Here is a 16,796-nt window from a genome sequence, read left to right as displayed (position 1 = left end):
ATCCAGTTGATCATTTGTTAAACTTTCCGAATCAACGTTAGGCATTCTACCCTCAGAAATTAATCTAAGCCGTTCCCTTTCTTGCTCCAATTTCAACTCCTCCAACCTATGTCGAGCTTTAAACTTTTCAAATTGTCGTTCACGCTCTCGCTCCCTACTCTTTTCCCTTTCCCATTCCAGTTGACGATCAAATGCGCGTTCCTTGCTTTTAAATTCTAAAAATTATTTTTGTTGCTCGAATGTTAAGACATAATTCTCCACATCACTCTTTAGTTCGGCTAAATGCGGAGTCGAAGCACCCTTTGGGGATAAATTTTCCACATCAGATTGTGTATCTAATGTTAAAACTAACCTTTCCACTAATTTTTCTTTAACAGCTTTACGAATTTGTTGTAGGTTAGCAGTTTTAGGCAAAGCCAATTCAATATTAAAATGCTCACCAGCTTTACGCAATTGATCTTTCGTGAGACCTTCCAATTTTTCCTCCGTCGGCGCTGCTAAAAAACTCTCCAACTTATCCATTATAAAATATTTTCGATTTCAACAAAAGTGTTAGAAATTAATGAAAACGACCGAATCATCCGATTTTCTTCATTTTCTTTTTGGTTCATGGGATAGTGGCAGAGGTTGCAAAGTACAAGATAAAGCGTTTTTTATTATTATTATTAGAAAAAGGTAGGTTTACATAAATTTGCCTCGTAAAATTAACAAAACAAACTCAAACCCTAACCTCTTCAATGTGCCCACATGCAGCTCAACTGCCACCACAAGCAGTCTACCCGCGTCCGACACATCAAACACAAAAAACTAAAATAAAAAATTAAAATAAAAAACAGCGTTAACCGCTCTTTAACTAACACGAGGCTAACTTAGCTCTTACAAAGTAAACCTATTAATCATATTTCAATGAATCAAGCACAAGCAACACCATGCCAACTTACCCCAGACCAAATATTCAATAATAATAAATTTACTTACTTGATCTCTCATCTCCAACACCAGAAAAGAAAAAGAAAAAAGCACGGCTCTCCCCACGGCTTTGAAATCGGTTCAAAATCAAGACCAATCAAAAAAATACTGATTATTTCTTTCAGTTACTCCGAGACGAGCCCCCACATGTTACATGCTACCTGGCTCATGGCAGCGTAACAAAACTGGGAGGCCATGCTCAACTCAAATTAACTCAAAAATATATTTATTTAAAGAAGAAACACATAATAAACTGACAAACAAAAATAACAATAACACAAAAAACTGGTGCAGGAGAGAGATCAAGTCCAAATGATATCAGGAACCCAAGCGCAGATCCAATGCTCTTTGGAAAGACAAATCCTTTTATCAGTCCACTCATTATAGGCAACCTGTCACACCTGTCACTTGACTCCACCCTGCAAAACACAAAGACAAACACAAACACAACAGAATCTAGAACGCCACCTAAAGGCGACTAGGTTCCGTTTTGGGAACAGATGTTACCCTTATCCGTAACAGGGTCTAAGTGGGAGCGCCTGAAGAGGGAGATCGTGAAGAAAAGGCCGGAGAATGGTGGAAAAGGCCTCCCAGACCCCCACCTGTTTTTAGGCAGCCGCTTCACCGCCCTGCACATTAGTTATGCCATGACCCCATCCAAAGAAAACAAGACGGCTGCAATGGCGCGATTTTGGATGGGGTCTTACCTAAGAACATTGAAAATTTTACCAGTGGACTTGAAAACCCCAGTGTCTTAATTTTCCTAAAGAGTACAGTTTTATAAAAAAGTTTTTAAAGAAATACTTTTTAGAAAGTGAAGATGTCACCATTTTAACTAATCACAAGCATCTTGTCTCTCGTGCAGGACCAGGAACCGGTGAGTCCAGTTCCAGGCCTCACATTACGTGAGGCCAAACAAGTTTGGAGGAACGCTGCTCACCCCGCCCTCCAGAACAGGCACAAGGACTTATCGTGGATGGTGGCAAATGAGATCCTCCTGGTCAGGGCGGTTATGCACTCCAGAGGCATGGCCAAAAAACCCATCTGCCCTCGGTCCGGCTGCAATTCCCCGGAGACCGTCCACCATCTGCTCTGGGAGTGCGGCGCTGCGCGGGACCTGTGGGCCAAAACCGGCCCCCTGTATTTCCCGTGCCTACCAGCGGGTGGGGCCCAGTTCGGGTACCAGCTCGCCATCCTTGGGGTGGGCCGGGGCTTGAAGGACTTGACGGCACAGGAATTCACCTCGCTCTGGCTCACCCTCAACGTCATCAAGGATGCCATCTGGGCCACCAGAAACCTGCTGGTAGGGAAGCGCGTTACGGTAACCCTCCATGCATGCGAGCTAAAGGTAACATCAATGCTGCAGGGATACCGGACGACGATATTCGGACGGGGGGGCCGGGGTCGCACGGAGAGGGTCCCGGCCGCCAACAACCCTGGCCGCCCGTAGATGCACCCTCACCAATCTGGCTACAGGAACAGCGGGCCGGAGGAGAGGGGATCTCCGCTGAGCCCATGAAGTGGCATCTCACGTGCCTGTTCTGGAGAGTGGGGTGAAGACAAATTTGATAAGGACTCAACCCCGGTTTTGCACAACAGTGGACTTTTAAAGGCTATTAATTGGTGTTTTTATTGTGTTTTATCAAATGTAATTGGATTTTATTGCAAAAAGAGATGCTTGTTTTAAATTTGTATTTTACTTTTGAGATGCCCACACCTTTTAACACACACACAAAATGGACTTTTAAAAAAACAAGACAAAACATAATGGTTGACGTAACTTATTATTGCTTGTTTTAAATGTGTGCTTGAAAAAGAAAATGTGTGTGGAAAAGTAAAAACATGCAAATGAAATGAATGATTGAAAATGGTGACAATAAAACTTTTTTAAAAAAAAAATCTGTTCTTATCAGATGGACACTTCAAGAGAAGAGACTCGGTTGCCAACCATGATGGTGTGGCTGAAAAATACTGTCAGATTTCAAGTGAAGAAAGAAGCTGAGATGGAGATTAAGAGGAGGTTTGGACGGGATTATGTTGTTGCTGAGGTGTTAAGAGGAGTTTTTGGAATTTCTGCATCCCTGATCTTTTGTCTTCAGGATTTCTCTTCTTCTGGGTTCATGGACTTGACCTTTTTTCAACTGAGAGACTGTGTTGCTTTTTTTGAGGAGTGGGAAAGGAAAAAAGATCACCGTTTGCTGAGGGACCTGCATCTTCATCCAGCCTTTGCATAGGATTATTTACCATTGGTGATCCACCTTTACAACCCCTTTGTGGAGGATGGAGATGTTCTGACTTTTTTGGCAAGGTACTGTGAGGCTGTGAAAGGGGGCGAACGACTGAAAGACCAGTATGGGATCTGGAATGGTAAGAGGAGATACTTAGTCAAGCTAAGGGCTGATCCAGCATAACCTGGGGGTCTTATCCATCCCCCGGGGTCCTTTTTCATCGGGTCCAACCGAGGCTTCCTCCATTATCCGGGGCAGCCGCTGTATTGCAGAAGATGTGGGGCTCGAGGTCACATTAAGACTGACTGTACTGGTCAACGTTGTTGCTTTTGTGAGTCAACAGACCATATTGCTTCAGCTTGTCCCGAACACAAAAGATGCAGCTTATGCGGTGGGGTGGACCATCTGTTCCGTGCATGTCCAACCAGAAAGAAATCCTTTGCCAGCCTCTTTAGAGAAGGTCATGACCTGCAGGCAGATCTTGAATCTCTGCTTACAAGCTTACCGGCAGAGATGGAGAGCCAGGAAGCAGGACCTTCGAGTGCAGATCAGGGGGCAAGAGAAACAAAAGGCCGTAGGGGTGCAGTACCAGGCAATTCCAGGGAGGAAGTGAGAGATGAGGAGAGCGTGCGACAACTGGCGCCATCCCAGGAATGGTCAGAGATAGATGTGACAGAGGTGTTATCTGGGATCTTTGAGTCTCAGAGAGATCTGACAACGAGGCCCATGGACCTAAGGGAAAGGCAGTCTCCTTCATTAGGAGGAGAGAATCGGCCTCAGCAGGACGATGAATCAAGTGAACCGATGGAGGTAGCACAAGGACAACGTCGACGGCGGCTCACTGAGGACACCGAGAGCCAGGAAAGGGAGCGCAAGTGCAGTAGGGTAGGACTTTTAAGCTCATCTCTTTTGCAGGAGCTAGCTCCGGTTCAGGACTGGGAGAAAGTGGCCCAAGAAGAGGAGAACCCTAGGAGGGTGGAAGTGGAGGCTGAAAGGGAAAATGGATGTGGAGCAAAAGAGGGGAGTATTTGTGAAAAGGATCATGTGGTCTTGGGAAAACCCGGGAGGGGAGGTTTAGAAGAGAGGGAGGATGAGGGGCAGGATGACAAACAAGTGGGGGAATGGGTGGAGGTACTCACAAGAAAGGGAAAGGGGAGGGGAAAGGGGATATCAGGAAGGAAGGGGAGTATTTAAGGTTTTGTTCCGGAAAATTTTTGTTTTGTTTTGTGTTATATTAAGTAGCAATTATTATAATGGGTTGTGTAAGAGTGGCTACTCTGAATGTAAGAGGGATCAAAATGCTACAGCGAAAGACTGCAGTCTTTATTTCTTTAAAAAGGTTACCTTTTGATGTTTTATTTTTGCAAGAGTGCCACTTACAAGGGTACAGTGATGTACAATTATTTTCTGCGGGCTGGGGGCTGGGGCCTTCAGTTTGGGGAGTGGGAAATGTGAGGGCGGATGGGGTGGGGATTTTGTTTTACTCTGGGGAGTTTGTGATTGAATCCACTAATGTGATTAGGCTGGGGAGGGTGATAGTGGCGGATGTCAGATGGAGGGGGGTGGCTTTTCGGTTTGTGAATGTTTATGCACCGAGTAAGTTAGGAGAAAGGGAGGGTTTTCTAGATGACCTAGCTCCGGTCCTCTTTACCAACCGATTGGTGGTTTTAGGGGGGGATTTCAATGTGTCACTAGACAATGCTTCTGGAAAGGACTTAGCGCAGCTGGTGACAATTTTTTCTCTTCGGGATTCATTTAGGTTAGTGGGTGGTTTAGAACCAACCTATACATGGAGAAATAATAGGCAGGAGGTATCACGCCTGGATTATGTTTTTGTACCTGACCATATGAAGGTCATAAATTACACCCAGCAGCCTATGTGGTGGACAGATCACTGTTTGGTAGGAGTTGGGGTAGAGGTAGGTGGTTTGAAGAGAGGGAGGGGAGTCTGGAGATTCAATACCTCCTATTTAAAAGATAGAACTTTTTATGAAGTACTTCAAAGGTTGATAGCCGGTTGGAAAAACCTGAGGGGCCTGTTTGATTCACAAGCAGCTTGGTGGGAGGGAGTGAAGGAGAGAGTTTCTCTCGTTTGCCGTTGCTGGGGGATTGCAAAAGCGGAGCGCAAACGTGCTCAGGTCCGCAAATGTTGCAAACCTTGTGGTCTGAGGGAGCATTGAGTACTGCTGAAGGGTGGAACAGAGCCAGTTTTCTACAGGGAGTTATAAAAGACTTTTACTGGGGGGAGGCTAAAACCTTCCTGTTGTGGTCAAGAACCCAGAAACGTCTGTTGGATGAGAAACCAACTAGTTATTTCTTCTCCACAGTACGGAGACAGCAGCAGCGCAGCTGCATTGAGGGCCTACAAGGAAGGGAGGGAGTAGAATACTCTGTAGAGGGAATGTTGCAGATAGCTGCTGGTTTCTACAGGGGGCTTTTTAGCAGTAGGGGTTCTTTAAATCCAGCTTCTAGGGGTTTTCTGGAGGGGTTGACAGATGTTTTGGGGTGAAGAGGAGAGTGTTGTGTTGGAGAAATCCTTAACTCTTCAGGAGGTAGAGTCAGCTTTGTAACTCATTCAAAAAGGGTACGGCTCCTGGAAATGATGGCCTTCCAGTAGAGTTTTATAGAGCCTTTTGGCCTTTGATAGGGGCAGAGCTGGTTGAGGTATATCAGGAGAGCCTGAATAAGGGAGAACTGCCAGCTACTATGAGGACAGGTCATAACATAACTGAAAGGCTTAAAAGAGTGGTGGGTACAGTGGTTCAGCCTGATCAGACTTGTGGGGTGCCAGGTAGGTCAGGTAGCTTGAACCTAGCCTTGGTGAGGGACATCATCAGCTGGGCTGAACAACGGCAGCTACCTTTAGCTATCTTAAGTTTGGACCAGGAGAAGGCATTTGATAGGGTAAATCATGCCTTTCTAATGTCAGTCCTGGAGCGTTTAAGGTTTGGTCCAGTTTTCAGGGCCTGGGTAAGATTACTATACACCCGAGCGATGAGTAGAATTGGGGTGAATGGATTTTACTCAGAGTTAGTCGAGCAGCAGGGAGGGGTAAGGCAGGGATGTCCCTTGTCCCCCCTGCTCTACATTCTGTCACTGGAGCCTCTTGTGGCGGCACTATGAGCGGCCCCGTCCTTGACAGGAGTGCATTTGCCTGGTGGTAGGGGGATAAGTGCAAAAGTGGCAGCAAATGCTGACGATATGACACTTTTCCTGACTTCCGAGCTGGATTTTGTGGTGGCTGACAGGATCCTGCAGGGGTTTTGTGAGGCCTCAGGGGCTCGGGTAAATGTGAGTAAATCTTCTGCAATGTTTGTAGGACAGTGGGCAGGGAGAACAATTGTGCCAGGTGGATACAGCCTGTGTCCTGATGGGAATGAAGATTCTGGGCATTCGATTTTTCAGGAGAAATAGTGCACAAGAGAATTGGGGGGCTAGGCTTAAGGTTGTACAGGCAAAGGTAGCTAGGTGGAATGCAAGGGGGCTGTCACTCTGGGGTAGGTTGGAGGTGGTGAAGGCTGATCTCCTCCCTAGTCTGAACCACCTGGCGTACATATTTCCAATTCCTTTTTGGTATGGTAGGAAACTGGAGAGGTTGGTTTTCTCCTTCCTCTGGAGGAATGGTACAGAGTTGGTAGCCAGAGCCCAGATGTACCATCACCTAAAAGAGGGGGGAAGAGGTGTGCCTTGCATACCTTTAAAATGGAGGCCCTTTTTTCCTCCTTTGCAGCAGGTTTGGTAGCCCAGACTTTAGGGCACAAGGCAGGGTTCCTTGCCAGGTTTTGGTTGGGGTTTCCATTGAGGTCCATGATTCCATGGAAGGGATCGATGCCTTGGTCAATGGAAAGGCCAGAACAATACCAGAAAGTGGTGGATCTTGTGGTGCGTAAATCCTTGTGTTTAGAGCAGTCAGTGATTTTGGACCATAGAAAACTGTACTGCAGACTAAGGGATGAGTTGGTTGGAGGGGCAGAGAAGGCTACTCTGCACGATGGGGTGGATTGGTCTATCTTGCAACCCTCATATTTGGTGGGCGCCTGCAAGGATCTGAACTGGTTGACAGTTTTAGGCCGGCTGCCTGTAAGAGAGCGTCTGTACAGACATGGGCAGAGAAGGTCACCTTTGTGTCCAGTGAGCTGTGGACAGGAGGAAACAATTGAGCACAGTTTGTGGTCTTGTCCAGGAGCAGCAGCAGCTCTCTGGCGTTCTGTAAAGTTGTGGTGGAAAGATTGGAGGGGGCCTTCTATTCAGAGAGAGCTAGTAGTGAAGGGTGAGGGTTTAAAGGATTTGGAAAAAGATCTCAGGAGAGTGGTGTGGGTGGTAATTTCAGAAGCTAAATACATTTTGTGGGAGTGGAGAATAACATGTTTGAAAAAGCAGTTGCCTCGTATGTTTACAGAAAGGTTATTTTGTCGTTTACTTGGAAAAATAGTAACCGAGGTAAAAATGTTTAAAGAGTGTTATGAGGAGGAAAAAAAACAGGAGGATATGGGGTGGGTTACCAAGAGTGGGTGTAGGGTAAAGGGAATAAGGATCTAGTGTTATATTGCCTTTTTGGGTGTTTTTTGTTTTGTTCAGTTTTTTTTCTATTCTTTTGGTGTATAACCATCTTAACTTAGCAGTGTGTATAAGGAAATGGAGAAAAGGAATGTAATTTTTGTTGTAATGTTTTCCAGACTGTTGTAATGAATGGATTGGCTTAATGGATTGGTTTAATTAAAAAAAAAAAAAAAAAAAAAAAAAAAAACTGTTCTTATCAGTTTAATATCTGATACGTCCCCTATCTGGGGACTACATATTAAATGGATTTTTGGCTCATGGAGCCAGAACCGGGGCTTGCTCCGTCCACTCCACGCATCGACCTGGTATTGCAGTGTCTCCAGGAACGGTGTGCTTCCCCTTTTGGGGGACTGCATATTGTTGTGGCTAATAGCAGAGGGAATGTCACTGGAGCTTCACGAGGAGTCTCTACATACCTGCGGTGGGACGGCTGGCAGGGTGGCACCATCTCGTACCCTTATGAAACGGTCGCCATTGTTCCAAAGCAGCGGTTCCCAAACCAGCACTGCACGTCTTGGATGTCACTCTTGTCTGATGCGCCCATCTGAGGTCTTGGAGTCTTTACTAAGGAGCTGATGAGTTGAATCAGGTGTGTTTGATTAGGGAGACGTCTAATCAAACACGCCCGACTGATGGGAACCACTGGTCTAAAGGGCCGCAGCTCGTGTACAGGTGCTGGTCATATAATTAGAATGTCATCAAAAAGTTGATTTATTTCACTAATTCCTTTTAAAAAGTCAAACTTGTATATCATCATATTCATTCATTACACACAGACTGATATATTTCAAATGTTTATTTCTCTTAATTTTGATGATTATAACTGACAACTAAGGAAAATCCCAAATTCACTATCTCAGAAAATTAGAATATTGTGAAAAGGTTCAATATTGAAGACACCTGGTGCCACACTCTAATCAGCTAATTAACTCAAAACACCCGCAAAGGCCTTTAAATGGTCTCTCAGTCTAGTTCTGTAGGCTACACAGTCATGGGGAAGACTGCTGACTTGACAGTTGTCCAAAAGACGACCACTGACACCTTGCACAAGGAGGCCAAGACACAAAAGGTCGTTGCAAAAGAGGCTGGCTGTTCACAGAGCTCTGTGTCCAAGCACATTAATAGAGAGGCGAAGGGAAGGAAAAGATGTGGTAGAAAAAAAAAAAAAGAAAAAAAAGTGTACAAGCAATAGGGATAACCGCACCCTGGAGAGGATTGTGAAACAAAACCCATTCAAAAATGTGGGGGAGGTTCACAAAGAGTGGACTGCCACTGGAGTCAGTGCTTCGAGAACCACTATGCACAGACGTATGCAAGACATGGGTTTCAGCTGTCGCATTCCTTGTGTCAAGCCACTCTTGAACAACAGACAGCGTCAGAAGCGTCTCGACAAAAAGGACTGGACTGCTGCTGCTGCTGCTGAGTGGTCCAAAGTTATGTTCTCTGATGAAAGTAAATTTTGCATTTCCTTTGGAAATCAGGGTCCCAGAGTCTGGAGGAAGAGAGGAGAGGCACACAATCCATGTTGCTTGAGGTCCAGTGTAAAGTTTCCACAGTCAGTGATGGTTTGGGGTGCCATGTCATCTGCTGGTGTTGGTCCACTGTGTTTTCTGAGGTCCAAGGTCAACGCAGCCGTATGCCAGGAAGTTTTAGAGCACTTCATGCTTCCTGCTGCTGACCAACTTTATGGAGATTTCATTTTCCAACAGGACTTGGCACCTGCACACAGTGCCAAAGCTACCAGTACCTGGTTTAAGGACCATGCTATCCCTGTTCTTAACTGGCCAGCAAACTCGCCTGACCTTAACCCCATAGAAAATCTATGGGGTATTGTGAAGAGGAAGATGCGCGATACGCCAGACCCAACAATGCAGAAGAGCTGAAGGCCACTGTCAGAGCAACCTGGGCTCTCATAACACCTGAGCAGTGCCACAGACCGATGGACTCCATGCCACGCCGCACTGCTGCAGTAATTCAGGCAAAAGGAGCCCCAACTAAGTACTGAGTGCTGCACATGCTCATACTTTTCATGTTCATACTTTTCAGTTGGCCAAGGTTTCTAAAAATCCTTTCTTTGTATTGGTCTTAAGTAATAGTTCTATATTTTCTGAGATACTGCAATTTGGGATTTTCCTTAGTTGTCAGTTATAATCATCAAAATTAAAAGAAATAAACATTTGAAATACATCAGTCTGTGTGTAATGAATGAATATAACATACAAGTTTGACTTTTTGAATGGAATTCGTGAAAGAAATCAACTTTTTGATGATATTCTAATTATATGACCAGCACCTGTAGGTGCTTGGCAGTTTGCCGGCTTGAAGGCATGGTCACGGAAATCGCAGTCAAGTAATGGCAGGGACACGCCCTTCCTTTGCTTGGGGTGGGGGAGGGGGGTCACCGTTGATGAGGATGGCAAAGAGGGATAGGGTAGCCTCTGACTGGAGGCCTGGGGACTCATACTTACCTGGCAGGGGAGACACCATGATCAGGAAGGTGGTTCACCCAGGGCGAGGCTCGGCCATTGCACTCCGGTTGTGCTGACCTCTGCGAATTCCCCAAATGTGGGAATCTCGACTGCATAATTTATGGTAGTGGGGGACTGCGTTCGTGCTCTCCCCTGGACACACTGGTTGAAAGCAGATTAGGTGGTGCTGAGGGAACCTGTGGTTTCGAACAGTCGTAGCGTTGTCTGTGGCTCCGTCTCCGTATGCGTTTGCACGCCCCTTTTTGGAATCATGTGCTCGCCTGGTTTTGCAAAGTTCTGAGTTTTCGTTTAGAGAGAATAGGCTTTTGGGGGCACTTGACCACGGCCGTTTTCTAAATGACCCTGCGGTAGCTATTGTCACGACCGGCTCAAAGCCGTGACAAATGAAACGGAGGCCATAGTCAGCTTGGTAGGTTGCAACAAAAAGAGATTTATCGGCATAAATAAGAAAATATATGAAACAAGAAATCAACAAAACCAAACACAATTTCTGTCAGACACATCAATAACCAAACATCAGACAGAACCACATTTAAATGAATAAGGAAATCAAAATAAACAAACAAAGACCAAAATCTAAACCAAAGCACCCAGGAGCAAGCAACACACCACGCCAAACAAAGCCTAAGCTTTATAGAGGGAAGCACGGGTGTACATGGTTCACTTGATGAGACTCCCAGCCACACCCACTGGCCGGCCGTAGCAGGAAGAACGAGAGACTCGTCCACACTATCCAAATGTTAAAGTTGTGCTTTTTTCCCCCCTCCTGATCATGAACTACCTAGGGAGTCCAGAGAATTGTACTGCGGTGCTTTTGTGGAGGTTGATCGAAAAACCTAGGACCAGTCCGCGAAAGCAGGTTGTTTCAAATCATCTCCACTATTCAACAAACGATCTGATCGACAGCAGTGGTCCTAGAGGCAAAGTACGAAACCCACCGCGGCCCAGATGTGCGTCGCCTTTGCCGGCTCTGCCCCCACTGCTTGACAACGGCATCGCTTCTCGGCCTTTTGGCTAAGATCAAGTATTTTGTCGTCAGGTTTGAGCTGCGATTGCCTTTTGGAGGTTTCTTGGCTTGAGTTCTTGCAGTATCACGAGCCCCCAACTTTCAAGAGGTATATTTGAAATTGCTGCTACCGTTTTTACGAACAAGCTGTTTTAAGGTAAGGTTTTATTTATTTATTTATTTATTGGTTTTTGATTTGTAAAGTTTGTTTTAGGCTGTTGGTGCCTCCACCATGTCGGCTGCCCGTGCCGGCTTGCGGAGGCACCACAGCGTGTGTTTTTTATTCAGAGAAGTTGATGGAAGGCTTTTGGGGATGTCGCTTCTCGACTTCTCCAGGAAGCTTCTCCAGAAGACTTTACATTTTAAACCTGAAGAACTGAAATGTATTGTGACTCTGCCCCTGAACAAAGGCTATGATGTTAGCTTTAGAGCTGTTTCCCACCTGAATGATTTTTGGCACAGATTTGAATCAGTAAAATCCCAGTTCTCCATGTTTACTGTTGAAAAGCTATCTGATAATACACTTAAAACTGTGATTGTTAGAATGTTTAATGAGACAGTAACTGGGGAGGACATTTGTGTCTGGCTGGGTAGATTTTGCACGGTTCGAGGCCAGCCAGTCAAGGTTTTAGATGAGGATGGCATCTGGACATGCTCCTGGCGAATTCCCATTAAACAATGGGAAGATGCCGGGAGCTACCAGGGCCTGAAGCATCTGCCTTCTATGATTGTGCTGGGTGAGAACAGAGGCTACATTCATTACCAGAGCATGCCCAAATTATGCAGAAAATGTGGAATGTTTGGGCATTTGGCTGAAGCATGCCAGGAAATTGTATGTGGGAAATGCAGAGAAATTGGTCATAATTTTGAAGAGTGCACCAATGGCAGGCGGTGCAACCTGTGTGGAGAATCAAACCATCTCTACAGAGACTGCCCTAAAAGTTTTGCCAACAAGCTAAAAATGGTCACCCCACAAGCTCACCAAACAAAGGAACAAAGGGAGGAGGAGGCGGACCCTGAGGTTTTGGCAGGAATTTCAAATTCCCGGCCAGCCTCAGGGATTGGGCAGCTACAGGGGCGGAGTCAAACGGTCAAATTGAAATTGGAAAAGTTACCATCATTGAGAAAGACAAGGAAGGAGAGGAAGAAACAGATTCCTCTTTGGAAACGGTTTCAGATAATTGTGTGGAATCCAGTGGGAGTGAAACAGAATTTTCGCTCCCAAATGCTCAGGTGCAAAAAAGACCTGCGGGGTCTCCTCTGTTTGATACAGAAGAGAAAAAGGCTAGGGCAGCACATCATTCAGATAGTTTTATTTCGGAAGATATGGAATGTATGTGGCCCCTAGAATCCCAAAATGAGGTGTCCTTTTTGCACGTAAAGCTAAGAACATCATTGCCAAAGGAGCTGCAAGAGGTTTCCTCTGTAGCCCCTGAGGCGTTGAGCATTTGTTTTCCTGATCCCAGTCCTCCTGGGAAAAAGGAAAGGCATTTGCAACAAGATGTAACATGATTTTAATTGTATTTTTGTAGTTTTTTAATGTCTTAAATGTTACATACCTTTTTAATTTTACTGCTCATGGCCCTCACTATCTCAATTATCAATGTAAGAAGTGTGAGGTCCACTATAAGAGCACAGAGCATTTTATCCTTTTTAAATACTTGTAAATCAGATTTGTTTTTAATACAAGAGTGTGCTCTGCCCTTTTTTACTAGATATGCAAAGATGGAGGAGCTATGGTCCCCTGGTCCCTCCATATGGAGTGGATCGAACCAAAATAAAAATGACGGTGTTGCAATTTTAATCAAAAATCCTAATATCTTGGTGAAGGGCAGCACGGTGGTGAGGGAAGGGCGGGCTCTTTTAGCAAATCTGAATTTTTTAGGTATAGATTTTAATGTTCTTAATGTATATGGTTTTACAGGAAAAAACGACAGGTATGAGCTTTTAGAAGACTTGCAGCCCCACATGTTAGGTAGGGCTCCCCTAGTGGTGGCAGGGGATTTTAACTGTGTTTTATCAAAAAAAGACAGGAAGAGAGTAGGAGATGATTTTAAGGTCGATAAGACATCGGTTTTATTACAGGGTTTAGTTAAAGATTTTAATTTAGTCGACTGCTTTAAAAATGTGCATCAAAGAGAGGAGGGCTACACTTGGTTCAGTAGTGATGGTGCCAAAGCCTCTCGAATCGACCATATTTTTACTAGGGACTGCCTGCCAACCGTTGCTACAGTACTCCCCCTTCTTCTTTTCTGACCACTTAATGCTGTCCTGCACCCTTTCACTACCCACGGGTGTGACGGTAGGAGGAGGGCTGTGGAAGCTGAACTGCTCTCTTTTAGAAGATGAGGATGTAGTTAAGGAATATAGGGAGCAGTTCAGCCAATGGCAGACCCTCCAAGACTTTTACGATACACGTACACAATAGTGGGAAATGGTAAAGGACCGGACAAGACAGTTTTTTATGAAAGTAGGAAGGGACAAGAAGAATAGGGAAAAGAGACACATGATGGGGCTGCAAAGAAGACTACAAAGATATTTTAATCTTTTTAACAAAGGCTTTGATTTTAATGACGAAATTAGAGAAGTTAAGAAAGAAATGTCAGTTTTATCCAGTTTTCAAAGTAAAGGGGTTCTTTTAAGAAGTAAAGAGAGAGAGATAGAAGAAGGTGAAAAATGTACTAGGTATTTTTTTAAAAAGATATTAACAAAGAGAGGGGCTATAACCAGTGTAAAAGTAGAAGAGATGGTAGTTAAAACAACAGATGAAATTTTAAAAGGGTTGAAAAATTTTACCAGGAGCTATATAGTCCCAAAGAAATACACAATGACACTGTAAAGGAAGTCTTAAATTTTATAACCAAGAAAGTCAATACTAAAAATGAGCTTTTAACCCAAGATTTTACCATTTTAGAAATACAAAATGCACTTAAATGTTTTAAGAAGGGGAAGTCCCCAGGAGCAGATGGACTCCCCCTAGAGTTTTATATTATCTTTTGGGATGTTTTAGCTCACGAATTATTGACTATTTTTAAAGACTTTGAGACCCTTGACAGACTTCCAGACAGTTTTAGAACAGGGATAGTCTCTTTACTTTACAAAAAAGGTGACCGGTCTGACTTAAAAAACTGGAGACCTATTACACTTTTAAATTTCGATTGTAAACTTTTTAGTAAAGATTTTAGCTACACGTATGTCGACTGTTTTAGAGGACGTAATCCACCCAGGATCAAGCCTGTGCTGTGCCTGGAAGAAAGATAACAGACAGCTTAGTTCTGATTAGAGACTCCATCTGTTATGCGAGAGACAGAAACATTCAGTTAACAGTCTTAAATTTAGATTTTGAAAAAGCATTTGACCGGGTCTCGCACCAGTACCTGTTTCAGGTACTGCAAAAAAAATGGGTTTTCCAGAGAGGTTTATAGCTTGGGTGGGACTGCTGTACGAGGGTTTAGTCAGCAAAATCCTTGTAAATGGGCATCTTTCCAAAGCGATAAATATTTGCAGCGGTGTCCGTCAGGGGTGTCCTTTATCTCCCCTTCTGTATGTGGCTTGCATTGAGCCACTGGCACAGATCTTGAAAAGGGATACATGGATAAGAATTTCTTGTGATGGACTTGCTAAAAGGAGTGTTCAACGTTGTAGCTTCCTCTGTCTTCTGCCTTCAAGATTTCGCAACGGTTGGTTTTATGGATTTGACTTTCTTCAATCTAACGGATTGTGTGGGTTTCTTCGAGAGCTGGGGACGGAAGAAACACAATCCCTTGGAAGGTTTACAGCTCCAGCCCTTGTTTGCCCAGGATTTTCTGCCCCTTACAATTCATCTGTATAACCCGTATGTGGAGGACAGCGAGGTGTTGACCTTCCTCACAAGGCATTGTGAAGCGGTTAAAGGAGGTGAGCGGGTGAGGGATTGGTTCCGGTATCTGGACGGGTAAAATACGGTACCTGGTTAAGCTGAGGATGGATCCATCGATGCCAGGAGGCCTGGTTCATCCGCCTGGATCGTTTTCCATCGGGCCAAACAGAGGCTTCCTCTACTATACAGGGCAGCCCATGTACTGCCGAAGATGTGGAGGTGAGGGGCACGTCAAGGCAGACTGCGAGTGGACTGCGGTGTCGTCTTTGTGGGGCTGTGGACCATGTCGCTTCAGGCTGTTCTGCCCCAAAGCATTGTAGTTTGTGTGGGAAGCCAGATCATCTATATCGAGTGTGTCCACTGCGGAGCAAGTCATATGCAAGTTTGCTGAAGGAAGGGAAGACCTACAGGCTGATCTTGAGGCTATACTCACCAGTTTACCGGCTGTAATGGACGAGCAGTCTGGAGGGAGGATAACGTTAGAGGAGCAAGAGAAGGATGGCGAACCAGACCGGGGTGAGGTGAATGTGAATAATCAACAAGCCACTGGCAGTGGGGACTTGATTAGTCTGTCCTTGGACGAAAGTGAGGTTGCAGTAGAACAGCAGACAGATCCTTCCCAAGTTTGGTCAGAGCTGGACATCGTGGAAGTGTGGTCGGGGGGCTTGGGAGTGGGAGAGGAGCGGGACGTCCTGGAGCCGATGCCTGTATCGTTGGGCCAACGGGATGGAGTCTCTAGGGGGTCTCAGGGACTCAGCAGACTCAGGGCCTGGAACAAGTCGTCGCCGGATCTGGGATGATCTGGAGGATCAGAAGAAGGAGGAAGGACGTAAACTTTGCAAACTGGAGAACATTGTAAGTCAGGAGGCGGTGGGAAAGGAGGTCAGAGAGGAGGGGTCTGAGGAAGAAGAAGAAGAAGAAGGGGAAATGGACACTGAGTGGGGGGTCAGAGTGGAAAAGGATGAAAAGATAACACAATAGGGTGAGTGGACTGAGGTTTCTAGAAGGGTAATAGGAAGAGGGATAAGAAGGGGTCCACAAAGAAAAGGGGATTGAGAGGGATAATATGAAGAATAAGTGGGATGGGGTGAGTTTGATGGAGGGTGGGGTTTTGATGGGGGTTGGGTAACATTCAAATGGGGATAATAAGAGTGGCAACTCTCAATGTAAGGGGAATGAAAATGGTAGAGAGGCGGGCAGCTGTTTATCTTTCTGTTAGAGACTTGTATTATGATGTTTTGTTTCTACAAGAATGCCAATTGGAGAATGATAAGGATGTGGAGTTTTTTTCAAAAGAATGGACTTTGGGACCATCTTTTTGGGGAGTGGGGAATGTGAGGGCAGATGGGGTGGGGATTCTTTTTTTTTCTTGGGAGGTGATAATTGAAGCATCAGGGGTAATTGTCCCAGGGAGAGTGGTTTTTGTGGAATGCACGATGGAGGGGGGTAGCTGTCACGCTTTATAAATGTGTATGCACCCAGTAAGCGGGGGGAAAGAGAGGGGTTTTTGGATAATTTTTTCCCCTTACGGTACACTAACCGGCTAGTGGTTCTAGGAGGTGATTTTAATGTATCTATAGACAAAGGTCAGGGGGGAGAACTGGAAGAGGTAACCAAGGTTTTTGGCCTCCAGGATGCCTTTCGGGCAGCGGGGGATGGGGGTCCTGGTTATACGTGGTGGAATA

At 45.2% G+C, this 16,796-nt stretch overlaps 1 protein-coding gene, 2 non-coding genes and 1 pseudogene across 3 annotated transcripts in view; all 4 read left to right on the top strand.

The window, feature by feature from the left end:
* Window positions 1-16,796, top strand: part of LOC125250524 (mannose-binding protein C-like) — a 177,858-nt gene that overhangs the window by 93,470 nt on the left and 67,592 nt on the right. The window lies entirely within an intron of this gene.
* Window positions 1,278-2,678, top strand: LOC125250518 (annotated as a pseudogene).
* Window positions 7,904-8,096, top strand: LOC125252044. Its single transcript, XR_007181133.1, has one exon. It is a non-coding gene; the product is annotated as a U2 spliceosomal RNA (small nuclear RNA).
* On the top strand, window positions 10,218-10,381 carry LOC125252034. Its single transcript, XR_007181127.1, has one exon. It is a non-coding gene; the product is annotated as a U1 spliceosomal RNA (small nuclear RNA).

Source organism: Megalobrama amblycephala, linkage group LG17, assembly GCF_018812025.1.
Source record: "Megalobrama amblycephala isolate DHTTF-2021 linkage group LG17, ASM1881202v1, whole genome shotgun sequence".
Taxonomy (NCBI): domain Eukaryota; kingdom Metazoa; phylum Chordata; class Actinopteri; order Cypriniformes; family Xenocyprididae; genus Megalobrama; species Megalobrama amblycephala.
The sequence above is the reverse complement of the archived record's forward strand: the minus strand, read 5'-3'. Positions and strand labels throughout refer to the sequence as shown.